The 19,657-nt window shown below is 43.8% G+C and overlaps 1 long non-coding RNA gene across 1 annotated transcript; it reads left to right on the top strand.

Moving 5' to 3' along the window:
• The first annotated feature begins 214 nt into the window (after nt 1-214).
• LOC138770046 (uncharacterized) lies at nt 215-5,573 on the top strand. The gene is made up of 3 exons (XR_011359380.1): nt 215-349; nt 2,984-3,127; nt 5,458-5,573. It is a non-coding gene; the product is annotated as an uncharacterized lncRNA (long non-coding RNA).
• The last annotated feature ends 14,084 nt before the right edge of the window (nt 5,574-19,657 follow it).

The raw sequence follows: 19,657 nt of genomic DNA, 5'->3' as shown, positions 1-19,657 counted from the left end.
GAGATGAATTGTAACTGGAAGGAATCATCATGAAGGCCGGGGCCGGATGGAGAGGAAAAGAAAGTGAAGTGAAGATTAGAGATTTGAAAACCTTTTCATTTTAAGTAATTGACCTTTTTGTGTATTTCATTAGGTTTATTTAAGTTGATAGAACATTTTTCTACTTGTAATAATCAGTATTCACAGTAATTTTATGTTATAGGAAATAAAACACGCACACAGCTGTTTAAAAGATGTGGCTTTTTAGCGGAGTGTAACAGCGCCGGGATCATCACTACTGATCAGGGGAACATATCCAAGAACACCACCTGCTGCTATTCTGATGACTGTATTTCTCCATTACCAACCTGTAAGTATCTCCTTAATGAGAATGTACCACCATTTAGCATATCACTATTTAACAGAATGGTGCTGGTTCAGGAAGGCTGGTGCCACTGTCTTTTTTTTGAATTGGAGCCCGGTTCCGCTAATGGCGCCAGTATATTACCGGGCACCAGTCCAGGCTGAAGCACTGAAGGCGGACTGGCCCGCCCCCAGTGGGAGGAAACCCCTGCTCCTCTGTGACGCGGCTCCATGTGTTGGTGTTGTTATGTATATGCACCCCAGTAAGTCGTGCACTCAGGTAAAAGTGGTGGATGTAGTACTTTAGTCTCCTCACTAGGTGTCACTATAATTTATTTATATTTCTTATGCACAGCTGAAGTAATGGGTTAACTGTATTGTGTCATGTGTTTCTTGCTGACCACTCACAGGTGCTTCTTCTATCTATCCTATCTTCTTTTCCCTCTCTCTTACCCACACTTGGCCCCACCACTCACAGGAGGGTTTAGATATTACCCATGTAGGAGGAGTTAAACTAGTGGAGGAAGTGAGTTGCACTTTCTGGTGAGAGAGCACACAACAGAACCAAGTTACTGCAGAAGTTAAGCCAGGGCCTGGCTGTACAAGCATCCATTATTTCTACTATGCAGTGCTAAGCTACCGTAGGGGAGAGCAGCCACTTAGGAACACCCTAGCCCACGCAAAGAACCTCTCTAAAATGTGCAGGGCAGACTCCTGGACCAAGAGGAGCTGACCCCAGTAGGACAAAGCTACGAGAGCAAAAGGTCTACGAATCCTACTGCCCAGCACACCTCGACTTGGAAGACTCGGGCACCTTACTACACCCAGATAACTGACGACTAAGGGCTCAGGATACACACCTAGGACGGGTTCTACGATACTAGGGGGCAGAAGGTGGTCAGACATTATCTAAACGTGAGAACAAGTATCACTCATCTACTTATATCTACACTACAGCTGAGTACAGGATCTATGTCAGAGTACAGGATCTACATTGGACAAGGGCTTCTCTGGCAACTCCTCTCCTCTTCTATCTACCACTACAAAGCACTACTTCTTCTACCAAAGTTCTTACTTTCTTCAAGCGCCTATTCCTGAAAGCACTAAGTCAGCAAACAAGTTTGTATCAAGATTTGCACTACTGCTATTGAGTGTACTATCTATCTTCAACCTTATACGGAAAACTGTTCTATTTTTGTATGAAATGTACGGGACTCTGTCTTTCTCTGTTTGCACCTGCACCCATACATACACCACTGTCTAGCTTGGGTTATTTTTCCCCTTCTCTATGGGTGGCGGTACCGACATCATGGGTATGTCTACTGCCACTCCTGGTTGTCATGACAAGTGCCCAAGGGACCCGCAACAAGCCTGGAGGTTACTGACCATTTGGGGACAACAAACCGGCCATACAAAGCAGGTATCAAAGTCACACCTGTGCACTGCTACAGTGCTGGCGTCACAAATTACCACCTACACAATGGAGGGTAAACGTAAAAGAAGTCCACCACACATTCTAATGGAGCCACATCACAGTGGGGGCGGGGTTTTCTGTCCATCCCTTCTCCAGTGCTTCAGCCTGGGCCAGTGCGCGGTAGCTGACGCCGCTCTATTGGTATGCTGCACTTAAAGTGTATATACCTGATGATACATTCGCTGTAAATGGGTTTGTCATGATTAGAATAAATATAGCTGCTTATTTTTTCCAGGAAAAGAACCAACTTTCTCCTTGACTTTTGTGTGGTATTGCTGCTCAATTCCATCACAGTAATTATAGTTGAGTTCTAATATTGCACACAACCTAAGATCAAGTGTGGAACTGTTTTTGGATTATTTTTTTTTTATTCTGGACAACTGCTTTGAAGTGTATATGCACCAACAGCCAACAGACACAATATTTTTTTTTTAATGCCAAATTTACAGAAAACAAGTACAGTTTAAGATCACATACTGTAGGTATGTTATTGAGTTTAATGTATGAAAAGTATGCAGTAAGCTCCCCCTAGTGGTGGCTGCAGGAAGTCATTATTTTATTATTCAACTTTGGCTGCAGACAGGATTTGGACCTAAGAAAATCTAACTGCTATTAAGTTATATTGAACAAGCATGCTGCCTTTTTTTCAGAGCCCAGGTAGTATGCTTACTCACGCGAGCTGTTGTTTCTCTCATGGTGCTATGTTAATTTCCCTTTCAGATGCCAATCTGGTTTTGCTGAATGCCCACCTGACCAGATTTTTGACTCAACAATCTACTCTGATTTAAGGCCTTATTACATGACCCGATAATCCGGGAGAAGTGAGTGTCGACCGGTCAGCTCAGTGCTCACTTCCCCCCTATTCCCGCTATTACACGCACAAACAGTGAGTGGGGAGCAGTTCTTTCCATACTGCACTGATATGCATTGAAGTCAGTGCTACAATGGCTGTTGTTTTCACACAATGTATTGAAAAACAGCCGTTGTTTTAAGTGCCAAACAATGGCTGTTGTTCAATTGATTTCAATGCATTTCATTGCAGTATGGAAAGAACGGACGTTGTTTTAATGGAAAACAACGGCCGCTCTTTTAAAAACTAGAAAGTTGTGTGAACATAGCCTTATAGTGATGTTTTCAGCAGTTATGATGATGTACTTTTGTTTCTAGTGCCCAAGGAAAGCAATGAAACCAACGGAGTCATCTGTGACTCCTGTTATCGTAAAGACCACGGTAGCTGCACTGGTAAAGATCACATCGCTTGTACCGGGAACGCTACGCGGTGTATTTCTTATACAGAGACACTGATAGAAGGTAATAGACAATATACTTTAATATTCAGTTTTCTTGTGCAAAAAGAAGGCTCTACTGTACAGTATAACTCCAGCATCACAACGTCCTCCTTGGTTCTGTGGCACAGAGCTGTAGGGACTTTACAATCATTAGTCTTGCAGTGTGTAAAGTTGAAGGTGCGGGTTTGTTACAGTGTATCACAGCTCTCTCAGGTAACAAGTCACACTCCTATTAGTTGAACATGCTTCCAATCTGGATCTATTTTGTACGTCTTTTTTCTGAGAGAATCCAGGGTGGATGACAAGATTATTGGTAGTTCCGGTCTGCTGCCTCCGCTCCTGTCGCACGGTGTGAAGGCAGCAGATCATGTGAAAAGACATTAAAAGACAACGATCAGCCGACATCAGCTACCGAATTTTCCGGCGTATAAGACGACTTTTCAACCCCGAAAAATCTTGTCAGAATTCAGGGATCGTCTTATACGCCGGGTATGGTCGCCCCATACGGTGGGGGGGCTCAAAAATGGCCGCATCCCCACCTTAAGGGGCGACCATTTAAAAAAAATAATAACAGTTAACTCACCCGGGCCCGTTCCCAGCCTCCGCGCGTCTTCTTCTCCGTTCCTGTTCCCCAGCGCAGACAGTGTGACGTACACTGGCAGCGGCTGGGATGCCCAAAGCCCTCCCGAGCAGCCGAGCGTCTAATCGGAGACGCTTGGCTGCTCAGGAGAGCTGCGAAAGAATGACAGAGGCTTCGGAAGGCTCCGGAAGTATCCAAAGCCTCTGTCATTCTCTCAAAGCTCTTCCGAGCAGCCGAGCGTCTCCGATTAGACGCTTGGCTCCTCGGGAAGGCTTTGGGCAACCCCGGCGCAGCCAGTGTACATCACACTGCCTGCACCGGGGAACGGGAATGGGACAGAAGGCACACGGAGGCTGGGAACAGGCCCGGGTGAGTTAACTGTTTGTTATTTTATTCATTTAGCTGAAGTTAACCCCTGCCTGATCGTAGCAGTGCTGTGGTCAGGCAGGGGTTAACATTTTCTGGCGTATAAGGCGAACCCGTGACAATCTGATCGAAAGTCAGGGGTTGTCTTATACGCCCAGTCGCCTTATACACCAGAAAATACTGTAATCGTTGCCTTTTATCACACAAAGCGACTATCGACCGTAATGACCAATAATCTGCCAAATACAGCCGATAATCACTTCGTGTAATAGGGCCTTACGTTTCTTGGCCTCAGTGTGTAGTGTCCCACCACAGATTTTCTTACACACTTAGGTGTGTTCTTTTGGATGTCACAGCTGAAGTATATACTGTAGTTTTCTGTGCATTACTCCTACAACTAGGTGTCACACTCCCTCAGGGCACAGCTGCAGTTCACAAGATAGGTTTAGCTACACACACCTTCGCTTACAACCTTTTCTTTCTGTAGTCAAGGGAGTTAGAGCTGGTTTGGGCCAAGCAGGACGTGTACAGTTTAGTTCCAGAGTTAGTCACCACCACAGATATGCGTTGCTAGACCTAACCCCAGTGAAGCCGGAGATAAGGGAGCAAACCTCCTTGCCTAGTCCGTGGATCTTTTTTTCAGGGCAGTCACCCCCTCTGTCTCTGGTTGTAGCTAGCTAGTAGTTTCTGTTCTACTCAGCCGAATGACGTTCAGTAGAGAGCGGATATCTTGCACTCTGCTCTACTGGGGATCAGTCTTACTTTTCCTCTCTACTTCTTTCCTACAAGCTACTACAGTTGCTCAAAACTTTTTACAAGTACTTGAGCACAATTGTTTTAAATTGTGCTAAAGATTTAGTCTAGTAAAGTTGAATACTGTTTCAAGTGGGACTCTGTCATCTCTGCTGCCATACCTGCACCTTACATCAGTTCTACCTAACCGTCAGCCCCCCAAACACCAGAGCCCACCAGAAGGTTCGATACCAGTTACAGCAACCCGGGCCACGGCAAGTGTATATTCTGTACCTGGGGCCTCCACCTACCTCATGCAATTTACTGTATAAGGGTACCATAATTTTCACTGTGGTCTATGGCAAGTTGGAGTGCGGGCACACCCGAATGTGACCGTATTCCAGTCAAAATCAAATTTTGTTTAACCAGCTGATACTACAGGTGAACATGTCGGACATCAGCCATTGTTTGGGACGGATGTGTCAAACAATGGCCGATGTTAATACCCCATGTGAACATGGCCTAATAGTGGAGTCATCTTATGTGGCAGATGTCTTACAATATGGCCCTAGTAAGACTTTTTCTCTATCTTACATCTACACCTCTGGGTGAAATTTGGCAAAACATGGGGGACATGTCTTTTACTAATAATAATAATTTTTTTTTATCTACAGGGAATCTTACAAGCAGAGAAACCTTTCATGGCTGCGCCCATCCCAGTATATGTGATAGTGGAAACATAAATGTGACTTATAACCGTAGAATCTTTGAGGAAACAAAAATATGTAGTATTTCAGCAAAAAACAGCGTATATCCTTTGAAAATCCTATGTGCTTACACTATGTTGGTGATATGGTCAGCTTCAATGTAAAGAATGGAATTTAAGGGAAATTATAGTCACCACTGACATTAACACTAGTAATACGGCAAATTCTAATAAAGACATTTCTAAACTTTGGTTTTGCCAAATATGTTTTATATTCTGATTGTTCCTCCTATAATGCATTGGTAGGGAGTGCATATAATGCATCAGGAGATCCTAAACCGTTTGTTGTGGTTTAGGAACCTGGAGGCCTAGTACCCGGCCTCCAGATTATCATGTATGGGCTATCTAGGCATTGAGAAGTAGCAGTCTCTATTTTGATAGCATGCAAGATTGCAGCAGTCATGTGATTAAGGGCCCTATTACACAGGGTGATAACCTGCCCGGATCAGGCTAAATCTGGTAGATTTCACCTTGTGTAATGCCGAAGAACTGATCATCAGCTGATCGTATAGTCTAGTAGTGATGTGTGGCCGACGGCTGAGGAATATGTAAAGTAAAATAATAAACTTTATACTTACCTGTCCAGGCTCCTTCTAGCTTCTCACTGTTCACCATAGCTGCCGCTGGAACTTCTGAGGCCATCTGCGCAGTGACAGGCTGCTCAGCCAATCACTGGCCACAGCACTGAAAGGCCTGTCACTTTAGCAGTACCAGCAATGGCTGCAGTGAGTGGGGAGAAGCAAATAGGCTCGATAAGCGAGCAGATCAACGCTCGCTTAGATTAAATGTTGGCCTGTCTAATACGGCCTTTAGGCTGGGTTCACACTCTGTTTTTGCAATCCGATAAACATATCCTTTTTTAATTGGTTACTTTTAACAAACAAAAAGTCAGTAGTCAACACTACTTTTGTGTCTGTTAAAAAAAATGCATCGTTTAAATACGTTTTTTTTTTAATGGAAATCAATTGAAAAACGAATCCAAACGTTTTTGCATAAAACGTTTACTTTAAGTGGATTGCAAAAACGCAGTGTGAACCCAACTCATGTGACTAATTTGCAATTCAAGTAGAAGATAGTGGCAGCCTGGGAACCAGCTGCAGCAAAGCGTTACTGGTAAGTACACAACTCTGTCATGGTCCTGTAACCCCGACAACATGACAAATGATCAATTTAGAGTGGACAAGCTCATTTAATGAAATATATTACTTACTAATCACCCATGTGCCTGCTTTGAAAATATGTTTCCCTTGGTTATGGACCACCTCAGTAATAAATAGATTAGCCTTGTCTGTAGAAGTTCTGAGAAAGGGAATACAGAATCTTCCTGCTTCTACTGTTACATCAGACATGCAGATATATAAAGTTCTTGTGTGTAATTAGTCAGTAACCTGTAATCATGGATCACTGACACCACAAGCACCTGGCTTATTCTATGGAACATTACAGAGACACACAGCCGACCTCCAGGGACTTTGTGTTTGTCTTCTGAAGGATAATTTCTACTAATTGTAAAATACAAAAGCAAGAGGGGGAAAAAAAAGTATCTTTCAAGTTATCCATCCATCCATCCATTTTTTATACTTTGTGGGGGCAACTGTCTTCCTATACTTGTCATATCATAGCAATTTATGATATCATTTAGGATGAGTTCACACTGCATTTTCAGCATCCGTTTAACGGATCCATTTTTTTTTTAACGGTCAAAAAAGTAGTGTCAACAGTACTTTATTGTGCGTCAAAAAAACGCATCCGTTTTGATCCGTTTTTTTTTATAATGGAAGTCAGTGGAAAAACGGATCAAAAACGGATGCACACAAATGCAAAACGGATTGCAAAAAACCTGAATCTGAAAACGCAGTGTGAACCTAGCCTTATTAGTGTACTGTACAGAGCCAGGAGACGCATGCCGCTTTGACAGTGCAAGGAATGCCGCGTGCACACTTCAATAGATTTACAGGTTGGCCTGCGACTTTCTCAAATTTTTTTTCCAAATTTTGCCCAACTGTGTATTTCACTTTGGCACCTCTGTCCCAGAATATACAGAAATCCCATGCAAGGAAGAACAATATATCTGGCGTGCAAAACTTTTATTTTCATATTTCAAAATACAGTTCAAAACATTTACAGGATTCTAACCTTAATGCATGTCTGGGGGGGGGGAGAGGGGGGGGTGACTCATGGGCAACCCCATTGGTTTCAATAGGCATAGTGTAAGGCTTGGGCTGGGTTCACACTGCGTTTTTGCAATCCGTTTTTTTCATCTGTTTTTTGGAGAAAAAAAAAAGGATGAACAACGGATTGCAAAAACGGATGCAGTTGTGTGCATCCGTTTTGATCCATTTTTCCATTGACTTCCATTATAAAAAAAACGGATCAAAACGGATCCGTTTTTTTTTTCACGGACACAAAAACGTTGCTGACACTATTTTTTTTGTCCGTTAAAAAAAATGGATCCGCTAAACGCATTGCAAAAACGCAGTGTGTACCCAGCCTTACTAGTAAATGTACAAGTTCTATTACAGAAGTAAGTTGGGGAATTATATAACACATAATTCCTTGAAGGTATTGGGTATAAGGCATGGGAAATACATTGCAGCTTGAATAGTCTGGCTGGAAAATCAAATTATATTTCTTATATTTCTTTTTAGTAACTTCCCACTATTGGTCTCATTTTGCTAGGTACTTGTGTTGGTGACATCATTTTCTCATTTTATGTAAAAATTGCGTTTAATGCACCATGCAGTCCATGATGTATTCCGCAGTATTATCTGTTTCATTACTAGGGAAACTGGTGGAGCACAGGCGTCCATTTTTATTATCTATTACTGGCAGATCTGAAAGACAATAATGCACAATAAAGACATTAAATCTGAAGGGTGTGGATATGTCTGCAATACTGTTAAGGCCCTATTACACAAAATGATTAACGGGCAATATCGGGCAAAATGAGCTTTGTCCATAAAGCCAACCGGAAGACAAGGTATTATGGTTCACAAATGACTTCAGGTACAATGGGTACAAGTATTTTGTATTTAAAGCGACTCCGTACCCACAATCCGTCCCCCCCAAACCACTTGTACCTTCAGATAGCTGCTTTTAATCCAAGATCTGTCCTGGGGTCCGTTGGGCAGGGGATGCAGTTATTGTCCTAAAAACAACTATTAATCCTACAGCGCTGTGTCTAACGGGCGGGGCTTATGGTGCGTTTACACAAAACGATAATTGGCCCGACCGTACGATTAACGATGTCGGAGTAACGATTTTTTTTTTCATAACGATCAGCAATTATACGGTACGATATATCGTACGGAAAATTCGTTTTGCGATCGTTTTGCAATCGCTTAAGCCTATCTCACACATTGGTTAAATCGGCGAACGACTGTTCACACGGAACTATTTGCAAATTTTTTGCGAACGACGATTTGATAACATGTTGAAAGATCAAAATTAACAATTTCTCGTTCATCGTTTGATCGTTCGCTGCGTTTACACGTATGATTATCGTTCGCATTTGATCGTTATTGCACAAATTCGCACTACAATCGTTACGTGTAAACGCACCTTAACATTTGTATATGCATTAGGCTGGCACCACTTTTCCGTCCTTCCTCCCCACCCTCCTCATCGTTAGGAATGATCCAGGAACATTTACTGCTGTTTGAGCTTTGCACAGGTGTATTAACGATCCAGCCCATGTTCATTATACACACAGGTGGGGAATAGGAAGCAATCTGCCTGGAGTATTCCTAATGATGAGGAGGGTGGGGATGAAGGAAAGAGAGGGTGTGCCCGCCTAATGCATATACAAATGTAAGCCCCAGCCGTTAGACACAGCGCTGCCGGATTAAAAGTTGTTTTTATGACAATAACTGCATCCCCTGCCGAACGGACCCCAGGACAGATCTTGGATTAAAAGCAGCTATCTGATGGTACAAGTGGTTGGGGGGGGGGACAGATTGTGGGTACAGAGTCGCTTTAAGTCAATGCAAACAATGGCAGTTGTTGACACAATGTATTGAACAAAGGACGTTGTTTGCTACGGCCACCAAAAGTAGTGTCTATTAGAGTCTCTGCATAAAATAGTCACCAAACATCATCCTCTGGATAGGGGACAAGTTAATTTTGCCCGGACATCCTCTTGTACTGTATTAATAGGGTGTTCCTGTTTCAGCTTGTTAAACGCTATCAGTATGATATTATTGTTATTATTGGTAATATAGGTCTGGGTATGCTTTATTTGGTCAGCTTCAGTTGATGTTTTTTTGTTGCCACATGATTTGCTCCCCAAAGTAGCCCGCAGAGGCCCCAAAAAACCTGGACCCGGCCCTGCCTGCTTGATTGACAGTAGGAAGCTGAGCCCTATCAATCAAACAGGGTGAGGGCTGTGAGAGGGAGCAAGGAGGCATTTCAGTCCTCAGCACTTTAGGGGCCTGGAAACACCCTTTTGATTCTTTGAAGTGGCTAATAAAAGCATTTTTTTTTATTTTCTGGAAGCACAGACAGATATTTGAAAGATACCATGGGAGAGATTTATCCAACATGGTGTAAAGTGAAACTGGCTCAGTTGCCCCTAGCAACCAATCGGATTCCACCTTTCATTCCTCACAGACTCATTGGAAAATGAAAGGTGGAATCTGATTGGTTGCTAGGGGCGACTGAGCCAGTTTCACTTTACACCATGTTCGATAAATCTCCCCCTGTGTGTCTAGTTGGCCTAATATCTATCTAACAGTGTCAGCAATTGCAGCTGAATACATAAAATAAAACAGACCTGAAAAGCTTCCTATTCACATGCATAGCAGAAAAAGCAGCTCTGAAGCACAAACTGCTGCTTTAACAAGTAAATAACTGTGCAAATGATGAGGACAGAAGCATTTATAAGCACTAGGGTTGACTATGTGACCATAAATACATTTTCCCACATAAAATGAAATATCCATGTTACTGATAATGTAAGACAGATTTTTGCCCTGAGGCTCATTGTCCCAGGTGATTGAGTCTGATCTAAAACAATGTATCTTCCAATGCCTCATCCTGTGCCAGTCATTTATCAGTCCGTCTTACTGGTACCCGTAATTGCAGGGTGGCATTAACAAGCAGAGACACATACTGTACGCTATGATCACGTGACTACTGATGCAACAGCAGAAGGTGAGAGGCTGTTTTGTATTAGTTTTGATATAGAAACCTCTGTGGGACGTTAAAGTAGTATTCTGCTCCAGTGCTGGCACCTGCATTCCCCTGCTTCATGGTCTGAGACAAGACTTGTGACGTGAGGTGATAGGCCCACTCACCCACGTTACATATCAAGTCCCATTTCAGACCAGGAAGCGTCCGGGCACCAGAACAACAGAATGCAGGCGCCTTTGCTGGAGAGGTAAATGGATGTTATTGTTTTCACTCACCCCCTCCCCAGGCATTGTGAAAAAGGGGGTCAAGGACGGAATACCCCTTTAAGCTATAGATGGAGCAGCCTTTGATGTAACATAGCTTACCTATGTATAAATAATCTAATTAATAAGGCTGGGGTGTCCAGATCCTTCATCTATAAGCCAAGGAAACTAGAAAAAGTGTCTTACTCTGGAGGACCCATTGTGTAGAAATCTCGGGGACGAGGTGATGGGGTCACTTGGTCTCGGGGAACACTATATCCTGGGACTGAGACAGTTTGTATACAACACAGGTGTCACATCAGGGTGATCCCTGAACTGTCCCACAGCCTTTGTACCTGCCTACTTGCCGGTGTAGCAGGCCAAATTAACCCCCACCCAGATTATAACTAGGTATAGTTGGCCTAGGCCAGAGTATACACCGGGTATAAAATAGCCTAGGCCAAAGTATACCCCAGGGTGTAAAATAGCCTATGCCAAACAATACCCATCCAGGCCATGAAGTGCACAAAATCTCCTTAGCAAAAAAAAATTAAAATAGTGCTCACACATTGATAAACGTCCCCTGTGTGTTAAGACTTTTCAGATTTACGTCAGTAGCTTCTCGCTTAATTTAGCAGACAAAGTTGGATCCCCAATAAATGTTGAAAAATTAAGTAATTCCTGTGTCTATCACTCAATGCTACTGATTTCATGGGAGTATAAAGTGGATTGGCCTAGGCCAAAATATACACGGGGTATAATCTAACCTAGAGCAAAATATACCCTGGGGCATATTCTGGTCTGGAGGGATATACTCTGGCCAAGGCTATTTTACACCCCGGGGTATACTGTGGCCTAGGCTGTTTTATACCCCGGGGTATACTCTGGCCTAGGATATTTTACACCTCGGGGTATACTCTGGCCTAGGCCAAACTATACCCGGGTATAATCTGGACAGGGGTTAATCTGGCCTGCTACACCAGGATCACCTGATGTTTCCTCATATGTTGATCGTTTGTCAGCCTGCAGACCACAGAACAGGAATCTGCCTTCTGACTTCATATAAATAATATATAAAAAGACCCCAATGTTGGACTGAAATGTTGACTGCTTCTGGAATATTGGTGAATGAAATAATGAAACTGCTGTTCTGACATGGAACTTGATCTGACACGTTTTACTTAGGGCCTTAATAGACAGCGATAATCTGCCTATTCAGGTCAATTCGGCAGATTATCTCTCTGTGTAATAAAGACATTGTCTGATCATTGTAGTTTAAACCTGCTATAAAATCATCATGGTTGATGACACTGTAAAAATAATAAAGTTTATACTATTGTCCCCTGGTGTCATGTAGCCTCTGGCCTGCTTTGCCAATCACTGGCCGCGGTGACCCTTACATATTACAATAGCAAAAATACCTATGTCCATGGATTTCTATGAGGGAGTCAAGAAAACGGATGAAGGGAAGGGGTATGGGTAAAGAAGATTTCTGTACTATTATACATGTATACACATGCTGCCTTTGGGGGGGTGTATATATTTTGTTCCAGAGATGTGCATGAACCCATTAGCACTGTGTTTTTGATTTGTGTGATACCCTGTACTACGAAAGATTGCAGTGTTAACTTATAATCTTCTCCTATTAACTAACTGTAATTATAGTCAGAATATCTATAAATAGCTTATTACAAGTAAACCTCTTTAAGAAAACACTAGAGATGAGCAAACCGGGTTCGGGTTTGAGTTGATCCGAACCCGAACGTTCGGTATTTGATTAGCTGGGGCTGCTGAACTTGGATAAAGCTCTAAGGTAGTCTTGAAAACATGGATACAGCCAATGACTATATCCATAATTTCCACATAGCCTTAGGGCTTTATCCAAGTTCAGCAGCCACCGCTAATCAAATGCCGAAAGTTCGGGTTCGGATCGTCTTGAGCATGCACGAGGTTTGCTCGTCTCTAGAAAATACTCATTAAGATTTTTTCATGAACTTTTCATTTTAGCCACTAGATGGCAGTCTATCTAAAGAAAATAGAGAAATGTTCGACCTCTTTTGTGTTCATACGGTGCCAACTATTATTAAAGGGATATATCTGTGCTACCGGTTTCCAGACGCCGATCACAGAAGCATTGTGTACATACCTTTGGTAACATTTGGTGGTCTGGCATCCTTATTCCGGGCTGACAGTGTCTTTAATCTTACTCTTTGGCCACGGCTGTATTTTCGGGGCAATCAATCTGGTGGACGCGGGCACCATTACACACCACCAGGGACTAATCTACACCTATTTACTGGAGTGTGTTAGGACCAAGGTGGGCCCATGAGCCTCTGAGCCCTGTGATAAGAGCCGCAGAGGTAACGCAACACCTAGCACCCCTGGGTTACACTACTGCAAGGAAAACGGATTCTTCTTGCAGCCACATACTCAACTTCTAGAATCTGATCAGTTGCTTTGAGGCGCTCCTGTACACATTTGAATAAATGTGTCGTAATGTCTCCTGACTGTCTCAATATCTGTCAAACTGCGGCATTAAGACAAAATACCTCCTAATCCATACTCCAGAGCTTAAAAAGTGGACAGGAAAGCTAGCGGCATGTCTAGTCAGCATGTGTATGGTGTGACGCCATAGGATATTCCCAGGAGCATATGGATTCAATGTTGTCACCTACTGGAGGCAGCACCTGTTGCTAGGCAACCAGAATGAACAGTGCACATAGATAGGGGCTGTCTACAGCAGAGCTTATTACAGGAAGCTATATGTTATTGGTGGAAATAGTCAAAATGACTTTAAATAAGAAACTTTCAGTAATTAGGATATCCTTGTAACTATTTTGTAAATTGTAAAGGGTACCTTTACTATCAAAAGCATTTTAAAAATCTTTATGGTGTGGTTATGTTAAGAGTCAGAAAGGTGACAAAGTTATTTTAGTGCACTCACTTCTGTTATTAAATAGTACCCGTCATTATAAAAAGCTTTTGACATGTCACAGAGACCGCAACTGATCAGGAGAATGAGTCTGCACGCAGCATGTTCTCTTCCTGCTCTGTGTAATGTGTCCTGGAAGGCCGCATAATGTAAGTCTATAGGTCCACCAGGACAGACGGAAACAGAGAGAGAGAACACTATGCACGCGTACACCTCCTTGCTCATTCTTAGGTCATTGCCTGAACATCAGCCGCGGTCAGAGCCCAACTGATCAAAAATTTTGACATGTCTCTATGACATCACCTAAAACTGTATGAATTTTGAACAACACAAAGGAAAACCCTACTGTCCCAGAAGTAGGCATGAAAATATGGAAGGAAGAGGGTCCAACAGCATCCGTACTATCATTTTAAGGCTTTTTTAGTAGAGATGAACGGAACTTTCGGACTTTCAGTCCGAAAGCCGCTCACTCCAGTGTGATGCCTGCGATCCCGGGAGCGTAGTTGTGCTCCCGGGAATCTGCGGGCAGGATCTTCCAGGGAATTCAAGATACATTACCTGGAAATCCAGCGTACTTGCGCTCCCGGGATTGCAGGCATCCCAGGCATTGTAATTGAGCTCAGATGCCGTCGGACCAAAAGTCCGACGGTTCGCTCATCTCTATTTATTGGCATAGTCAGATACAGAACATGTTTGGACCCCACATGCTTGACAAAGGCCCACATGGGGTCAAAATGTTGCATGTTTTGTACCTGACTATGCCTATAACCGTACTACAGATGTTGTTGGACCCTCTTCCTTCCACCTCCATGTGGCAGAATTCCGTGGCAGATCTCTCCCGTCTGCCACAGTGTCTCTATAAGAGGGCTCACGCGCCTCCACTTCCGTCGCTCTCCGCTCAAAGAATTGAGAAGAATTGTTGCAAACCCTCCCAAAGAGACACTGTGTGACACTGAGGCAGGCGGGAATTCCGCCTCTTTTGCTCCGTGTGAACATACCCTAATGACAGGGCACCAAAAGAAAGTTTTGCACAGGGTGCCATCTACCTTACGGCCGACCCTGGATGCCAACACATTTAAGCTTATTTGCAGAAACTGAAACACCCCACTATTTTATACGTAGGTACACGATTGTCCATTCGCATTCGCATATTTTTCCCCGCATATCACTTACACACATTCTTACATCAGGAACATATGTGAGATATGTCTCACTTCCCACTCATGTAAAAACTGGCGGCTCAGCATGTAGTGCTGGAGAGGTTGTAGGCCACTTCTATCACATATATCCCCTTCCAAACTCATTTACAGCATTTACAGAGCCCGCTATGGGATTTCCATCTAGAAATAGAATTTCTTGGGATAAACTCACAAAAAGCTTTATGGCACGAGCCCCACTCCAAGCCATTGATCTGTACTGAGAATCCCAATTGCCAAAATGTTCAGAGGCCTCTTCTGCTCCCAATAAAAGAAACCTCTTGACTAATTGCTTGGCTTGATGTCTATCTGAAACCTAAAGGTTATTAAGGTCCCCTGGGAAATTCAAGGGCTGAATTGGAGCAAATGCTCAGCCTGACTGTACACACAGAACTAGCCTGGGACCAGTGACATATGTTCTTATTGACGGCCGATGTGCAATAATTTCATTTGATCTTCAGATGTCTGACTGCTAATTGTTCATAAATCTTAAAGGCACCTGCGATGATTTGACGTCTTAGCTCAGAGCCCACGGTTGTGCCTTAGCGCTCCTTGGGGTCACTTGTAGATAGCTCTGTGAGTGATGATCATTGGGGCTCCTGAGCTCAGAGAAGATAAAAGTCACAGTCTGATATTTTTCTTCCTCAGAGCTCTTTCACGGATTTATCTAAAAAGACACAAAAAGGAGGCAGACGGCAAAAAGAGTTACCAAATACAATGTATACTGTACTATATAAAGAACAAAAGATATCAAGGCCCATATAAGAGGATCATGGATCAATAGTTTCCTATATAAATGCTGCTAGAACGTAACACCTTTTGTTGTTTTCATAGGAAATTTTTTTATTATTTATTAGTGCTAATTAGAGATGTGCGAACCTTTTTAAGGGTTCAGTCCAGCAGGTTTTCCAAACTTTAACGTAAAGTTCGGGCTCATCCGAACCTAACTCTTAACAAACTGCACTAAAACATCTAAACGATTGCAGGTATTTAGCTGTTTTAGTGCAGTTCAAACAATTCGCTCATCTACTGTATACTCACCTGTCCCTGCTCCCCTGGTGTCCGTCTTCTCTGGTCCCCGCAGCTGCCAAAATCTTGTTCAGCCAATCACTGACTGATGGGACAGTGGTGTGACCAGTGATTGGCTGAGCAGGCTGTTACTCTTGAAACGAGAGTGACTGCCCACTCAGGCAATCACTGTGTGTCATTCTGTCCTATCTCAGCCAGTAAGTGATTGGCCGAGCAGGCAGTCAATCTTGTCTTGAGAGTGACAGCCCACTCAACCAATCTCTGGCCACAGCACTGTCCTTTTTCTGTTAGTCACTGATTGGCTGAATGGTCAGTCACTCTGATCTCGAGAATGACAGCCCGCTCATCCAATCACCAACCACAGTGCTGTCCCCTCTCAGTCAGTCAATGATTGGGCTGAACGGGCTGGAGGTTGCTGGAGATACCTGAACTTTTTGAACGAATCTTGGTTCAGGAAGTTTGGTTCACTCATCTCCAGTGTTATTCTATTCCACAGCACTGTACATAGCTTGTCATCACTCCCATTGGTCACTGTCCCCATTGGGGCTCACAATCTGAATCTCTTTGGAATTTGGGAGGAAACGGAGAACATACAAAACTCTTGTTCGACGGTGGGTGTATGCTCTGCAGCTGACAACCATCACGTATGGCCCACATCAGGAATTTAACTGTTTAAATGCTAGGATCAATTGCCATTACATTATTTTTAATGCACTTTTGTCATACCATATAGTCAGTGCTCACTGGTGTGTTGTTCTGACTACTTTAGCCTGTGTACTGTAATATTTTTCAGGAAATATGTACAGACGTCTGTGTGACTGACATTAGTTGCTCTTCCCAGTAGCTGCCATGTTATAAGCTGCACGCTTTAGCTCCAGCACTTCTTTTAGGTTTCTATATTTGCCATGTTGTGTTTGCTATTATTGCCAGAAGCCCAATTTTGTGCAATGGCCTCTGGGAAATGATGTGAACAGATGCAATACTTCCGCTGGGCTTCAATGTGCTTCACCCTGATTGGAGGTTTGCTGTGAGTGGGAGCCCCCCGGAGAACCATCCTGGCGAGGATTACTGTCCCATTTTCCAACTGTTAAGAAATCTGCTGACAGTTGGCAGCCCCTGAGATTGGGCCGTACAGTATTACGCAGCCTTTACCAATGATGTTATTACCACGGATAACCCTATAGGTGGCGTATAAAGCACTGCAGTAAACTCTGTACCTTCTGTGTTATTTTTATGGCTACCACTATAGGACACTGCTAACCTCAATGTAGTAATATGATGGCTGCAATGCAATACAGATTCACAGTAGCAGAGAACTGAGTTTGCCGTTTACTAGGTCATTATGACATCATCAGTCTCTGGATGGCAAGAATACAGAAGCTGTGACAATGGGATATCCGGCAATGCAGCAAACTCTGTCACAGGTCAGTGACTGGGAGTTTGCTGTCATACGACAGCCGATGAAATATTGTGGCATTAAGCATGTAATACATGCAAATATGATGTCCTTATATATTAAAATGGTTGAAAAGTTGGAGGTTCACTTTAAATGTCAAACTGTGTTGTTTGTATCCTAACCCCTACAAATTATGAGAATAGTGGGGCAGATTTACTATAGATTGTTTGCATAGTTGGCACCAAAATTGTATTAGACGACTTGCACCTTATTTCCTGTGAAGTTTAGGCACTGTTCTGTCACATCCGACAAAGGGGCACAGCCAGTGGCGTAGCTACCACGGTCGCCGCCGCGGGGGGAAGGAGGGGGGCATCTATGAGGGTGGGGGAAAAGAGGGGGGCATCTATGAGGGTGGGGGGAAGGAGGGGGGCATCTATGAGGGTGGGGGGGAAGGAGGGGGGCATCTATGAGGGTGGGGGGAGAGAGGGGGGCATCTATGAGGGTGGGAGGAAAGAGGGGGGCATCTATGAGGGTGGGGGGGAAGAGGGGGGGGCATCTATGAGGGTGGGGGGAAGGAGGGGGGCATCTATGAGGGTGGGGGGGGAAAGGGACCATCTATAAGGGAGGGGGAAAGGGGACCATCTATAAGGGAGGGTGGGGGGAGAGGGGGCCATCTATAAGGGAGGGTGAGGAGAGAGGGGGCCATCTATAAGGGAGGGGGAGAGGAGGCCATCTATAAGGGAGGGGGTAGAGGAGGCCATCTATAAGGAGGGGGGAGAGGAGGCCATCTATAAGGAGGGGGGAGAGGAGGCCATCTATAAGGGAGGGGGTAGAGGGGGTCATCTATAGGGAGGGGGAGAGGAGGCCATCTATAAGGGAGGGGGTAGAGGGGGCCATCTATATGGAGGGGGGAGAGGAGGCCATCTATAAGGGAGGGTGGGGGGAGAGGGGGCCATCTATAAGGAGGGCAACATGGGGGGAGAGGGGCCATCTATTTGGGGGGGGGCAACATAGGGGGAGAGGGAATACACAGAGGGGGGCATATATTATTAGGGGGGTCACATAGAGTCAGGGCTACCCACTAAATGAGGGTGTAAAGGGGCCAATACAGAAGTTCAGTTTGTAGAGAGATGAGGATGGTGCCAGTGTGAAGAGACTAATATGTCTGTCTGGCAGATTCCATGGATTCGTGGCTCGGCGAAGTTCTCATAACAGCCTAGGACGGATGGAGAAGATAAAAAGGAAAGAACTCCGATCAGAGAAGACGTCTCCTGTGAGTCACCTGATATAACTGCACTGTAATGTATATGGTGTATAGAACCTGTGTAGAGCTGCGTCCACCCCTATATGACTGGATGAGGTGATTTAGTATACTGGATTTGGTCAGTAACAATATGGTGGTGATGGTAGTGGTTGTGGTGTGGCGGTAACATTTCCTTCCTACATACTGGTATTACTGGTAATATTGGTCTCAGTATACAGGATTTGGTCGGTAACAGTATGGCGGTAATATGTACGGTGATAATACTTTCTCTTCCAATATGCTGGTGTTATTGGTAATATCTGTCCAGGGCCCAGGAGACATTAGCTACGCCCCTGGGCACAGCTTTAGTGTAAAAGGAGGTTCATGGGGGAGGAGCCCAACTGCCATGAAGCCCCGCCTAGGTGACACTGTCCACTGATGAAATGAAGCTATTTTACAGCAGTAAGAAGACACAGGCAAGTGTAAGGGTGGCTTTACACAAAGAGATTTATCTGGCAGATTTTTGAAGATTCCAGTATTTTCTTTATGACCTGTTCCCTGTTTATAGTCTGTTCCTGGCTTTGGCTTCAAAGATCTGTCAGATATCAGATATATATCAAATGTTCAGCATCTAAGCTTGTTGATGGTACAGAGAACCGCACATAGAGTATGGGGGGTGACAGTATCACATCACTGTGCTAAAACAGCACAAAAGTCAATGTTGTTTAAAGAGACACTGTCACTTTTTGCATTCTGACACAGGTGTAATGGGTAAATTTAGCAGTTTCCCCACCTCTTTTTATATAATACATCATGGTGCTTGTTCCAGTAAAAAGTGATTTTTTATCATCTGCAGATTGTATTAAGTGGGCGGGGCTTCACAGCAACAGTGGAAAGTTATACACATTTTAATATTATTTCTATCTAAAGCGACTCTGTA

The sequence above is a fragment of the Dendropsophus ebraccatus genome, chromosome 12, assembly GCF_027789765.1.
Source record: "Dendropsophus ebraccatus isolate aDenEbr1 chromosome 12, aDenEbr1.pat, whole genome shotgun sequence".
Lineage (NCBI taxonomy): Eukaryota > Metazoa > Chordata > Amphibia > Anura > Hylidae > Dendropsophus > Dendropsophus ebraccatus.
Note: the sequence above shows the minus strand (reverse complement) of the source record. Positions and strands in the feature narration are given on the sequence as shown.